Here is a 14643-nt window from a genome sequence, read left to right as displayed (position 1 = left end):
GGGGCGACCGGCAGGGGGTCCTCCGCAACGTGACAGAATGCTATTCTTTCTTTCTTTCTTTGGGCAACACGGTGGCTTGGTGGTTAGCACGTTTGCCTCTCAGTGCTGGAGGTTGGGTGAATTGGCAGTCCCTGACAAGTTTTCCCTGAGTGTGTGTCTGTGTTTCTCTGTTCAATAAAAGCAGTTGTCTGAGTGTTGTAATGCTTTAGGGAGTGGATATCAAGTCTCCACTCCAACCTGGATAGAAGGGAGCCTAGTTTAAGGGATGAGTCATGGAGGAGGGAGGAGGCCGGAAACAACCGCAGCAGTCTTGTAGACGGTATGAATCTTGGTTTATTTGACACAGTCTGAGCTCCAGCTCTACGGGACCATCCATACATGAATAAAGACCGTTACAAGCTCTCTTGTGTTACTCACAATGAAAAACAACATGAACGAGCAGGGCCAAGTAGTCTGTTGGTGAGTCGAGGGAAAACTAAACTAACTCTCTCTGCACGCTGCGTACTGATGCAGGCACACTCGCTGCTCCTTAAAGAGACAGTGTACAGTTCTGACTGTTACAGTGTGTGTGCATAAATGTGTGTGTGCTTGTATGCCCAGTGGTGGATGGTGCTCTGTCACTAGGGTCTGTCCTCTCTCCCCTTCCTGCATCCCATTCAGTCCCCCAGGGGGCTGTGGATCCTGGTAGAGAGTACGCTGTGTGTGATTGGCTGCTGCTTCTCGCCAGTGTGTGATTGGTCATGTAAGACTTGTACCTGGCAATCTTGAAAGGTGCTCATTAATTAATTAATTCATTCATTCATTCTCACTCTTCAATCAATCAATCAAATTTTATTTATATAGCGCTTTTTACAACAGTTGTTGTCACAAAGCAGCTTTACAAAGCAGCTCTTGTATTGAACCATGTATGTGAGCACCCTTTGTAAGTTGGAGGCAGACATTCTTTGTACTAGGGTTAAGGTACTTTGTCTTCCGACAAAGACGAGCAACAAACATAACATATCCACACTTAAATATACAGATGCTAACAAGACACAAGTGTGACATAATAAGATAAGATGAAACAAGTAACATGCACACATGGTTCTGACAAATACGAGCCACAAACATGACACATGCACACTTAATGTCTATCATTCTTATTATTTATAATTTTATTTTACTTCTCAGTGTACTTTCGTGTTGTTATTTTGTTGTAACTTGGGAAGGAGAGTAATGTAATTTCTGTTCTCTGTATGTCCTGTAGGCTACATATGCAGAATTCTTCTAGTTTACCTTTAATAATCTCAATATTTATACTCCTAATTATTGACTAACATGCATTCTGATTTTTGTTTGCCTTCCTCCCTTCTGGGTGACTATTACGGTCCTACATATTTGTTATGTTTGTGGTGTTGTTGTTTCTTCCGTCACGCTTTCTTTGCACCGGAACCCTTTGCTATGCCTTCTTCAGGATTCCACCATGCGTTTTTCATCTCTAACTCCTTCGCCATGCCTTCACCACTGGATTCTCCATTGATTGGTGGATAGGACCTGCATACCCAAGATCTGATAAAGGCCACACAGAGTCAACAGGGACGGGTCAGAGAGAGAGAGAGCAGGAGATTGATGAGGGAAAGAGTGAACGCTTGATATAGGGAGGTGATTGGTGTGTTTATATTGTGATTAAATTGGATTTGTACATACAGATTAGGTTTGGTTTCTGATAACAACTCTGGTTTCCCCTATTTGTTTGGTCGCTAGTGTATGTATTTGTACATAGCTTGTATTTAGCCCTGTGTATTGTAAATAATTCCTTGAGTGTCGTTTGAGTTACAAGGGAAAACGATGCTCTTTTATTTGCAGTTGTGTCTATTTTGTTTGTTGGTTTGTTATTTTGAGCTTGGTTGCTTCTTGAAGACACAACCCTCCACTGCATGTTCTGATTGAATAAATATAACTCCAATCATCTTTAATGCATCGTATTTTGTTACATTTGTTCTTCATCCTTATTTTTTCTTCATCCTTATACCATGTATCTTAGACCGGGGTGTACCAGTGACAAAGATGTCACACACGGTCTAAAGCAGGGGTTCTTAACTGGTCTCAGCCCGGGACTCACATTTTCTAATTAACTAGGTGGATTAACTTGCTAGTTAGGTACTTTAGAATGAGTGAAGCTGTTGTTTTGTGTACACATCATGGATAAATGGTTAAAAACAAGGTCTTTGACAACAAAAGACCCTGAAGCTGGACCAAAGAAGGAAGAAAATATAGTAGTGAGTACCTAACATTAGTATTCATGTGCACAGGGACAGAAAACAAGCCACTACCACTCTGCGTTGTGTGTTCGGAGGTCTTGGCAAATGAAACATTGAAGCCAACCAAGTTACGTCGACATTTGGAGACTAAACACATTTTTTTAGAACAAACTTAAAGAATACCAAAACAGGAAAAAGACCCTTGAATTGGCCCAGGAACCGATAACACTAAAAGATCTGCCAAATGCATTTTTTTTGTTGAGCACCTACAAAATTTGAAAATGCAGCCACGTGTAACGGACTAACATCCGGGGGATCAGTGAAAAGACACAGAGAAAGATGAGACCGACGCAGTTAACGCATCCAACGCAGTTAAAGAAAGACTGGGAAATGTTAAGGATTACCAATACATAACCTTACCACCTAACACTAAGACACTGAATATTTAAATCAAATAGACCAGACAAGACAATCACAACTATACCAGGAAACTACATCAGATACTCGAATCTCCTGGTACAGATCAGGATCAGGGCTGTACCAGGAGATTACTACACAAACTCTAACGATTAAACCTCAAACACGATTCTAGGTCAATATCCCTACCCCTGTGTTATTTTAGACCAATAGCCCTAACCACAGTGTTATTTTAGGCCAATAGCCCTAAACACAGTGTGAGACACCTGCTCCAGTAGCTCACTTTTTTTGCACTTTTTCTACTTTTTTGTTCTTCTTGCTAAGACGTAGTGTGTTTCACAAATATATCCCATGGATATTTGGGCTGTGGCTGGACAGCAAGCTGGACTGGTCCAGGAAGGGACATAGCAGACTGTACTTTCTGAGGAGGCTGCAATTGGAAACTCCTGTGGATGTTTTACTTGTCTATATCAATAGTCTATATCAGGTCAATAGCCCTAACCACATTCTTATTTTAGGTCAATGGCCCTAATCACAGTGCTATTTTAGGTCAATAGCCATAATCAGTGTTTTTTAAAGCCTATAGCCCTAACCAAAGTGTTATTTTAGGTCAATAGCCATAACCAAAATGTTATTTTAAGCCTATAGCCCTACCCACATTATTATTTTTGGCCTATAGCCCTAATCTCAGTGTTGTATAAAACAATGGAAAAGTGATTTTAGGGCGTATTTATGTCCATCATAGCAGATTAATTAGATCCACTTCAGTTTGCATGTAAAGCTTATAGAGCTTTTTGAAGATGCAGCTGTCATGTTCAGTACCCCAAGGCCAGAGCTCTGTTTTTAGACTTTAATACAGTAATGGTGAATTGTGGAATTATTTGGGGGATTATGGAATTTTGTCAGATTGTCCCCAAAGGTTGACTGTAGATGGAATGACACCAGGAGTGTATAATCTAGATGTATAGTTCACGCTGTCACGTGTTCGTGCACCTATCGATTTTTGTAACTTTGTGTAACAGTGTTAAGAAATTGTTAAATAAATCCTGCATAAATGGGTTGAGGCTTTTATTTTGTAATCGGACTATACCATTTTGCATTGTGGGATTTCTGCAGCAGGAAGAGAATTCCATTGCTGCAGGTAGGTGGGATAATCGTGGGTCTGAGAAAAGTTATTAAAATCCATATTTGAACTATTTTGTATGTCTTAGATCTAACATCAATTTAACATAATATGTAAGGTGATCTATGAATCGCATTTGTGTGATGTTTTCTCGTTTTGTTTTTTTTTTTTTTGTTGGCCTTAATGTGTTCTTATTGGAAAGTCCAAATTATAATGCAGCATTTCTTTTGTTTAGGCGGACTCCACATTTAATCCAACCCATTCTAAATGTCATTTTATCAACCCATGTGCAGGTAATTGATGATATTTCTATTTTCAGTTGTTCAGTTGCATTTTGTATGTTCTATGTGCACCTCGTGGAGTTTTGCCCTGGAATTACAAGCAGCTAGTATTTGTAAACGTAATACAAGCAAACTATTCAGTCAGATAGCAATCTTATGTGAAACAAAATACAGTTCCAATTTCAAGCATTTTCAAGTACCAGAACTCCAGAACTTTTCAAACCTGGATCACAATGCAATGTTTAAATTCGTCAGGTAAATTTCCCTTCACCTATATGCAGTGGTATTCCTTTACACTACACTTTACATTTTAGTATTCCACAGGATCAGGTATTTTTCACATTAATGTTTTGGAGAACACTGCAATGAATCACGCATCAAGTATAAATGCTTCCACTTTTCTCACAGGTTCGTACACAGTGTGCGGAGTCAAGCGCTACACTCAAATGTGAAAGTAAATCCAGCCATTATTGTCAACCATATATAAACACTCCAGACTGTTTATAATAGTCAACAGGCAAACAGCTACAAAGACCATGTGAATGGTAAGCACTCAAGTAAGGTACACAGATCCCATATAATTTAGGAAACCAAAAACCCAGCTGCCTCTCCCCACATCTGCCAAAGATGCAGCTGTCTCAGGGAGCCCTCATGCCTACACTGCCTTCTGCTTCTCCCCCGTAGCTCAGCTGCTGTAGCTGGGTCCCTCCTGCCTTCTGGTCCTGCCTGATTCTGCTTCAACATCACCGTGATTCAGCCTGCTTCTCCAATTTGTAGACAATTGTACATACTGTAGTGTCTGAGGCTACGTTTAAACTGTAAGTGTCTAAAATTCATTATGGTGAGTTGAGCTGGACAAAGAGGCTGAAGAATGTGGTTAGTATATGTTTTTTGGTTTAGGTGAAAAGGTGCCCTAGTCCAAAGGTCAAAGGTCAGGTGGGCTCTACTCCTGTTTATACTGAGATTAAAAATATTGAAGCCCTTTCTCTCCTATTCTTTATAAATGTTTAGTACGTATGAGATGCTATGCAGATGTGAGGGGCCCTAAACTTCTTTGAACAACTCACGTATAAATATGTGTGATAAAGATAGTGTTCAAGAGAGGAGATTCACAATTGCACCGAGACCTCTCTCAAGCAAGACCATGGTGCTTGATAAGATGCTGTTCTTTTTTGTAATAAATAAAACAATATTATTGCCAGCTAAGTCAGTGTTGGCGGAGATTTCTTCATTCATCATCACAGCATTGCTAAAGAAGAAATACACCTCAATACAACTCCTGCTGCGATAAATAACCTCATCTGTGGGTTTCTGTTTGTCATCTTATTGTCAAACAGACAATTCTTGTCATCAAGAATTCTGTTTGTCAAACTTATGCTCTGATTTAAGAGCTCCAGAGATTCACTAATATGGCAGAGACATTTATTATGTGCCCTCTACCTACACTGGAGGATCTTCACAGTTCTTACTGTCTTAGGAGACAATACCATCCTTGGACTCATTCCATCCTGGCCATTCTCTGTTTGAGTCACTGCCGTCAGGCAGATGGGACAGACTGAATAACAGTCATGCCATATGCCTCATTAATATAAGTACAATATATGTTAATGCACAATCACCACTGTCACAGTGCAATATCCACCTGGGGAATCAATCATAGTTCTGAATCTGAGATAAGCAGTTATGGAGTTCTTACACTAACCATCCTGGTTATATTCAGCACAGTCATGACTGGTCACACATCCTATAAGTGACCTGATCATCCCACTGAGGATGCATCACACAGAAGATGAGCATCTTTCTCATGCTTTCTCAAAGTTCTCCCTGCCACTCTCAGCTTTGGCTTGTTATTACAGTCCTAAACTGAGATCTATGCCTTCGGTGGTATAACTAAACATTGGTACAATTAAAAAGAAATAAAATTAAAGCAAATATCAAACATAGTACTCCAAAATCTCTTTAACACACTTTAACCACTTCAACACTGTAGGCTATGGATGTTCCTCCAAACATCACTTCAACAACATCAAATCCATATTTAAACAATCAAAGAAAAGCATGTATTACCTACTGTTTACAAGTGTAGAGTGACAGACCTTTGTAATACAGAAATCTCAGAAATAATGATAAAATACGAAGCAATGTTGTCCACTCTGTTGCGTGTATCCTTGCAAGGGAGAGAATCGCTCAATAGTGTGATGGTACACTGAAGGTGAATAGCAGCATGCAGGGAGGAGAGGGACTGTGGAACATGTGCAGGGTGGGGTTGGACACATATATTATCAGTCAGTCCTACTAGATTCCTGCTAACCCCCAGGCCTTTCCTTTCACCACTCACCCAACAGCACCAACCAGTGCTGCTCTCACTTTAACATCACAACTATGTGTTTATATCATTGAATTTTGAAGTTTTGTCACTTGTAGGTGGCAAGTTACAAGTGACAAAAAAAAAACAACCAGACCAGAAAAAATGAGAATCCTAATAAATACAATTGTATTATATATATATATATATATATATATATATATATATATATATATATATATATATATATCCACCAGATCTTGATCACAGCATTTCTATGGGATTCAGGTGGGAGTCCAGAGTCCGGAATGCTTTGTGTCATTGTTATGTTGCATAATCAATTTCCATCCCAGCTTAAACTCCCTGACTAATTGGAGATTTTGGTCAAGAATGTTTGGATTGGCCTGAGAATTGATGGCTCCCTGGATAATATAAAGTTGTCCAGGTCTGGGAGCAGAAAAAACAAGCCCAGAACTTAACATTACCACTGCCATGCTTCACTCTGGGGAGGAGGTTCTCCTCTTTAAATGCAGTGTTGACTTCTCTCCAAACATGGTGCTTGTAATTGTGGCCAATTACATTTTGGATTCATCTGTCCAGAGAATAGACTTATAGAAAGTCTCTGGTTTGTCTGAGTGCTCTCTGGAAAAGTTTTAATTGGCAACTTTGTTGTTTCTTGAGAGCAAAAGCTTCCTTCTAGCAACTCCCTTGAATGCCGTTTATGTTGATTTTTCGCCTGACTGTAGATGCTCACTGGAGGTAACATCTGGGTTGGCCTTTACCTGAGTTATTATTTTTCGGGTGCCTTTTGGTGTATGTTTTGAGGGCTGTCCACTTCTGGGCAGAGTTGCAATGATGCTGAGGGCCCTCCATTGGTAAATGACTTGTTTTACAGTGGATGGATGGAGCTGGGATATTTTGGAGATGCTCTTATAGCTCTCCCTAGATTGATGGACTGTCACCACCTTCTACCTGATGTCCTTTGACATTTCTTTTCCTCTCAGCATTGTTGGTCTGTGTGCTTTACACCTTGTCATGACAGAGATTTGGTTGGTTTCCTCTGCCTTTTAATCAGTGTCTCAAATCTTTTTCCAAGGATGTCTCATTTGATTGGACTGCTTATTTGATCACTTGAGCACTCAAATGTGTTTCACCTTTTACTTAATTGACTTTACCAATCTAGATGTCCAATTCATTTACTTTTGCACATGCTCTGATTCCATGTTTCATATTTCTGCTGGCAACTCACGCATTTCCCTCTAAATAAGTAAATGGAATTGATGAACATAGACCTGATATTTCATATACAAACACTGGTGATGACAAAATAAGAGAATCATGATAAAACAAAATCTAAACTTTGAGTTCATGAGTTTATTTGAGTTCACAAGTTTATTTATATAGGGTGGGGGTGGTAGCTTTGGGTTTGGTTAGTCAGGGTTGGGACACATAGTTCTTCAGATTGCCTCAGTTTATTCTCGTGTTAACATTCTCATGTTGAAAATACCAGCTATTATCTCTGACACATCTGTTTGGATTGTTATCAACTGTGAGATTCAACAACCTGAGTGACTTGTTTTCCTACATTCTGTAAAGATGCTGGGGTAGTCCAAGACAATAACTGTATTAGTTAAAGAAACACACACGGAGACACACACACACTAAAATTAAGTTCTACAGTTTAGCTATGTTCAGAGGGCACAATTCAAATATAATTGTTTTTACAATAGCTGCCATGGAAAACTCTAATTAAATCAATTAAATGGAGATAAAATCTATACTCCAAAAACAATACTCATTCCCACTCTGACAATCTTCAGAAATCTTATGTTTATTTCATTTTAACAAGATATGTATTATTATTTTATTATTATTACTACAACTACATTATAATAATCATAATAAAAACAAATGTATGTGTCCTGTTATTAGATTCATTTGGAGCGTGGGATCTCATTACTAAACAACACCCAACATAACAGCAACAAAAACAAAGGAATCTGTACTATTTCTCCAGCAGTAAATCACAGAACAGAATGAAAGACAGTCGCTTTAGATCAACACCTTATATTAGTCTTTTTTCCCCATTTTCTGTTTACTCTTTTCATTGTGATCTTGTGCTTTATCTAAGGCTAGTGCTTGGATTGTAAACATTAGCTTTATTAAAGAAGATGATGGTGACTACACTTGATTGTGCTCTCCAATATGATGATGACTGGATGAAACAAACAAGTCTGGGCGGAGGTGCATCAACACATCTCCCAGGTGTTGAAGGCACAATCAGATCAAAAGAGGGGCCCGATGCTTGACTACTGGGTTGGTGACAGTCTGGTTTTCTACATGAGATTCCCAGCTACCAGGAGTCTGCAACAAATTGAGGCCCAGACACATTAGCCCCTTTGAAATCACAAAGCAGATTAATGAGGTTACTTTCCAACCTTCCTCCTCATTACCACACCTCGTGGTCATTCCATGTTTCCCTGTTAAACCTATGGTTTCAGGTCCTCTGACCAGGACATGCCTGAAGCCATCCTCCTCTGGCCATTGATTACAATGGCATTCCTACAATGGCATTCCTATGAATACAGTGTTGTGGAAATTCTCCATCACAATAACCAAGAAAGTTATGAGTGACAGTTATTGAAAGCAACACACACACACAGAATGGTTACTTCACCAAAATCACTCTAGTTTATTGCTAATGCCGCCAGTCCTTATATACAATGAGGGCTGGCTGATCATGTGAAATAAAGTCATTACAAATACAAAGTCATATGATTTAAATGTCATGATTATATATATATATATATATATATATATATATATATAAGTACCAAATATAGGAATATAAGAATAAATTCTGCACTCTTAGGGGAACGTGTTCTTCATCGAGCATGGGTCTTCTGTCTAGAACATGGAACATGTCTCCTGTCTGGAACATGTCACCTTTCACGCCTTCTCCCTGTCTAGTCTTCTTGACCCAAAGGGTGACCTCAAACTTCCTCATTTGGTTGCACGCTATGTTTAAAAATACTCTCTGAGAAAACAGCATTTCTATAACAGTGTGTGAGATCCTGGACTCTAGGAGGCGGGGTGGTGCTATTCAGTACATTCAGTACACATTCAGTACACATTCAGTACAGTACAGACTGATTGCAGAGGAACAGAGGTCCTAGCTCAGGACGTGCAGTATAAGGGACTGTTGGACTTTCACCTCCGACACCCCGGCCACCCATTTCCCAAAATTCCATGAGCTGGTGTCCCAGATCATCGTCCCCTGAGCACTGACCTTACACTTACCGCTCATTAACATAATCCACTTTATACCAGAGGCAGTGAGTCTGTACTCTGCAAAGTATTGCCAAACCTTGTGTGACACGTACTGGCCATTCTTGGATATAGTTACAGTGAGGAAAATAAGTATTTTGCAAGTTCTCCCACTTAGAAATCACGGAGGGGTCTGAAATTTTTATCTTAGGTGCATGTCCACATACATGCATAATCTAAAACCTAATCTAAAACAAGAAAATCCGGAAATCACAATATATGATTTTATTGAATATATGAATTTATTTGAATGTGCAAATGTTCCATATTTTAAATTTTTATATTTTTTCACCGCAATCGAAATTTGTCCTCTGCAGCGAAATTCATATTAATTTAGACTGAAAGAAATCTGGGGTTTGGTTCCCATGCTACACTGCTACACTCCTTCAGTAAGACTCCTAACATTATTTTGATCTACCTTTAAAACAGGTAACCTTGTAAGTCACTCAGAATAAGATCATCTACCAAATGCCATACGAGTAAATGTTTCAGTATTTGCTCTGCTTCATTAGCCTGCTGAACACGATCAACATAGGTTCTTATTTGACTCTATCATCAAAAAGACACATGCAAAAGTAGTACTGAAGAAGATCAAATCTATCCACACCATCCAAGCAGGCTCTTATTATTGTTAAACAGTAATAAGAACACTGACTTAGAACATCATATATTCAACAAGTTATAAAATTACTCACAGGCAAAATCATGAGTCTGAGAGGATGGTCTGCTTTGAGATGTTACACGTCCTGTCCAGGGGCTCGCTGGTCCAGGGACTCGCCGGTCCACATTCGGTCCCATGGATCGCCGGTCTCGGTTGAATCTTGGAGCTATGCGATCTTGGGTTTGGGTGCATTATGATTTGTGGTGGTGGGAGTTTTCTGCTCTTTTTGATAGGGTGGTCATCATCACTTTCACTGTCAAGAAGTCTTCTGTTGGGTCTTGAGGGGAACACATAGAAAGCTAATAATAGGAATAGTTACAGGAAACAGCAATAGGAAAATAACTAACTTAAATTTTTTTTTCATGGACATTTTTGTCACTGTGTCATCTTGATCTTCTTCCGTCATGGCTTCCGCCTCAGGGAGTTTCAAATGTGCACTGGTGTAGTTGTCTGAACAGAAAGAAAGGGAGAAAAAGGGGAAAATTGTTAGATTAGTTGCAAGTACAGTTTGAATTCCTTGTAAACAGAAGAAACCACTCACAATGAAGAAAAAGAGGTATAAATGCACAATCCTTTGGTGGTACGTCTCCACAAGTATTAATTAGAGCTAAACTCTTATTGATATGGTGGTCAAACCTGCAAATAAATACTTATTGTACATACCAGTTGTATATAAAATCTTTATACTGAACAACTCCCAATGGTCTCCAGGCTGCTGATGATGTCACTCATTTTAGATGTCAGAGGCCACTGACACATTCCAGTTTTAACCCAGATTTGAAGGGACAACTGCAACTTCATTTGTTTGGAGAAACTCTACAATGTAATACATGATCTACAAATCAAGCAAACACACACGTGAACACACACACACACAATTATTTTGAGTCATTAAACAACAACAGTAGGAATGGGTATTAAGATATTGATATTGACCAATAGAAATATTGATATTGACCAATATAGATATTGATATTGACCAATATAGATATTGATATTGGGTCCTGGGTGGTCAGTACTGAAATAATGAGAACATCTTTGTCATATTTAAAGTTTAAATAGCATTACTGAAACCTTCCTCTCTCATTATACATATACACATAAATACACACACACATACACACACACACACACACACACACACACACACACACACACACACACACACACACACACACACACACACACACACAGGTAAACAGAGGAAACAACAACAAACCCTCTACTCATCGACTTCTATTCACTGACCAGATCTTTCAGGTAATCTGACAATGACTGAGGCTTCGAATTACTACAAAATATGGCAATCACGACAGGCTGAACCTCCACCTTTACCTTTGGACCTCCACATTTACCGCTGGACCTCCACCTTTACAGCTGAACCTCCACCTTTACTGCTGAACCTTCACCTTTTATCATTGGCTCCAGAGAGATTTATGAATTTGAAGTTTGGCGGTGTTATTGTAGTGGTATGGCCAAAACCAAAAAGTAACTCCGACTACGCCACCCCCGGGGGTATAAGCTCCCGGGGGACAGTAAATTTTGATCCTCCGACCTCCCAAAATTAGTCCCAAATTACCCAGGTTCCCGCACACTTCAGGTTCTTGCAATACACAGAGACAGGGTCAGAATAGAAATGTTTATTAATAACAAGGTCAATTTATAAATCTATTTACAATTTATAAATCTATTTAAAACCCGCACTCCCAAACACACACCGACTCACTCACACATTGGGTATACTCAGCTCCAAATCACACAACTCCAAAATGGCAAATAACTCAAATAAAGAACAAAAGAAATATTATGGGCCTTATGCCTGCCCTCCCCAGAGAATGACTGAGCACACCAAGCAGCAGCACGATAATCCCCCAAAACCCAGTGATCACACACAAGAGTTTACGCACGTGATACAGATAGTACACCCCAGCGGCACCGCAGATATCACCCCCCAACAAGGGCACCACAAACGGCCCAACCACCCCCCCAGGAGGAACCCAAGGCCCAACGAAATTGAAACCAAAGAAACGAAGCAAATCCACACAGCGATAAATTAACCCAACCAAAGCAATAAACACAAGAACTGGATACCCACTTACACCCACACACGCGCGCACACACACACCCACACACGCGCGCACACACACACCCACACACGCGCGCACACACACCCACACACGCGCGCACACACACCCACACACGCGCGCACACACACCCACACACGCGCGCACACACACCCACACACGCGCGCACACGCTGTCGTACGCAGGGACCGACACTCGGCCCCGCTCACCGTAATGCCACCGTTGGCGGGGTCAACACCATGTGCGAGTGCACTATAATAAACACATAAAACTAGCAGCAGAACACCAGTCGGAGCGAAGCCCAGCACCGCGCGGCTGATGGTAGGTCCGGTAGAGAGAGAGAGAAGCTGGAACATCCCGGTAACCTATAACAAACCAAGCGACCAGATTAGCCAACCCCTCCATAATTACTACGCCTGGTGCGGCGATATTAAAACGCTACTTACCCCGATCCAGTGTGACTAGACGCCCAACCCGAGTGCTAGTCTCGGGGTTAACAGGCACAAATATGGAGCCTACAAGGGAGGACGAAACGTTAGCCTCAACGCTATAAACGGTAGCATTTAGCGAATACGTGACCAAGTGATCACCTACCAAACCACGAGGAGCCCACGAATGAGATAACCCGCTGTAATGGGTTACCAGCGCGTAGCGCAGGACACAAGAACTTCTCAAAGCCACGGCAGAAAGCCGGCCACTGAGTGAATCACCTGAACACACATAACGCTAGCGTTAGCAAGTGATAACTAACCTAGCCTTCAATGCCCGGAGAAAGCAATTTACGTACCTCCAGAAAAGTGTAGTTTAAACGAGCCCAACACAGCCTCAGCAGAAATTGCCCACAGATAACACACAGCAAACTAATGCCGATGACCGGACAGAACGGCGTAGGGCAGCCAGAACGTGCATCTGACAGTGTCGGCGCCCCGAATTTAAAGCCCAGCCCTACGTAAGATGCCCGAGCAGCGTGATGACGCAACCCATGACGCGGCATGGCTGCAGCACCCGTAGTGGTGCCGAGGCACCACTACATTATGGTTGTGGCATTACATTAATTTAACCATGTTTATGTTAAAAACATAAAATCAATCCTGTCGGTTATAAGAAAATCAATAATTGTTATTTGTTTGTTAGTCACCTAATATTAAGAAGAGCTGATTTAACTGTTGTGCTCAGCATCAAACACTGTGGCTCATATCTTACATAGTGCAGGTTTGACACATTTGCAGTATTCAAGATTAACTCCCTGTTTTCCTGTTTCTGATAAGTACTGGAATGTGACAGATAACAGGCATACTGGATCCAAGATTCTTGAGAAGACATTACTGCTGACTGCTGACTTGCCAACACTAGAAATAGATTCTTTACTGGGCAGGCTGCAGGTTCATCTGATTACATAAACATCTGCAGATGACAGATATGGAGATGCTTGTGTGAGCTGCATCAGTAGGTATTATATTACTCTGATAAATGGTGCACCTTCAAACTCAATGGATTTGATTAACCACTGGAAATAATGCAGGTGAAAAATAAAAATAATATATTAGGCTATATATTTGTAAGTATATATAAGTTTGAGGTTAACATGTTTTATCTCATCTCACTAGGGTTGAGATTAACATGTCTCATATCATCTCACTAGGGATGAGCTTTACACATTGTATATGTAACACTAACAAATATTTTAACACTTTTACTGGATGTGTGTGTTTGCACATATGTATTGAGATAGTGGGCACCTATAAGCACCTGGGTTTTCACCTGAACAAAAAACTGGAATGGACTCACAACACTGATGCGCTTTACAGGAAGGGTCAGAGCAGACTCTATCTGCTGAGGAGGCTGAGGTCTTTTGGAGTGCAGGGGGCACTCCTGAAGACCTTCTACAACTGTAGTCGCATCAGTCATCTTCTATGCAGCAGTATGTTGGAGCAGCAGCTTATCCATAGTGGAGAGTTTAGATTCTATATGAACAAGGAAGAGCAGTCAATACAGAACGCAGGAGTTACAATGTAAAACACGGGACAGAAGGTAAAAGTTACAATGTAAAACGGGACAGAATGTAAAAGTTACAATGTAAAACACGGGACAGAAGGTAAAAGTTACAATGTAAAACGGGACAGAATGTAAAAGTTACAATGTAAAACACGGGTCAGAATGTAAAAGTTACAATGTAAAACACGGGTCAGAAGGTAAAAGTTACAA

The 14643-nt window shown here is 40.5% G+C and overlaps 1 long non-coding RNA gene across 1 annotated transcript; it reads left to right on the top strand.

Moving 5' to 3' along the window:
- Nucleotides 1–3771: 3771 nt before the first annotated feature.
- On the top strand, nucleotides 3772–5253 carry LOC143483986 (uncharacterized). Its single transcript, XR_013122519.1, has 4 exons — nucleotides 3772–3798; nucleotides 4016–4073; nucleotides 4470–4606; nucleotides 4746–5253. It is a non-coding gene; the product is annotated as an uncharacterized LOC143483986 (long non-coding RNA).
- The last annotated feature ends 9390 nt before the right edge of the window (nucleotides 5254–14643 follow it).

Source organism: Brachyhypopomus gauderio, chromosome 20 (assembly GCF_052324685.1).
Source record: "Brachyhypopomus gauderio isolate BG-103 chromosome 20, BGAUD_0.2, whole genome shotgun sequence".
Taxonomy (NCBI): Eukaryota; Metazoa; Chordata; class Actinopteri; order Gymnotiformes; family Hypopomidae; genus Brachyhypopomus; species Brachyhypopomus gauderio.
The sequence above is the reverse complement of the archived record's forward strand: the minus strand, read 5'-3'. Positions and strand labels throughout refer to the sequence as shown.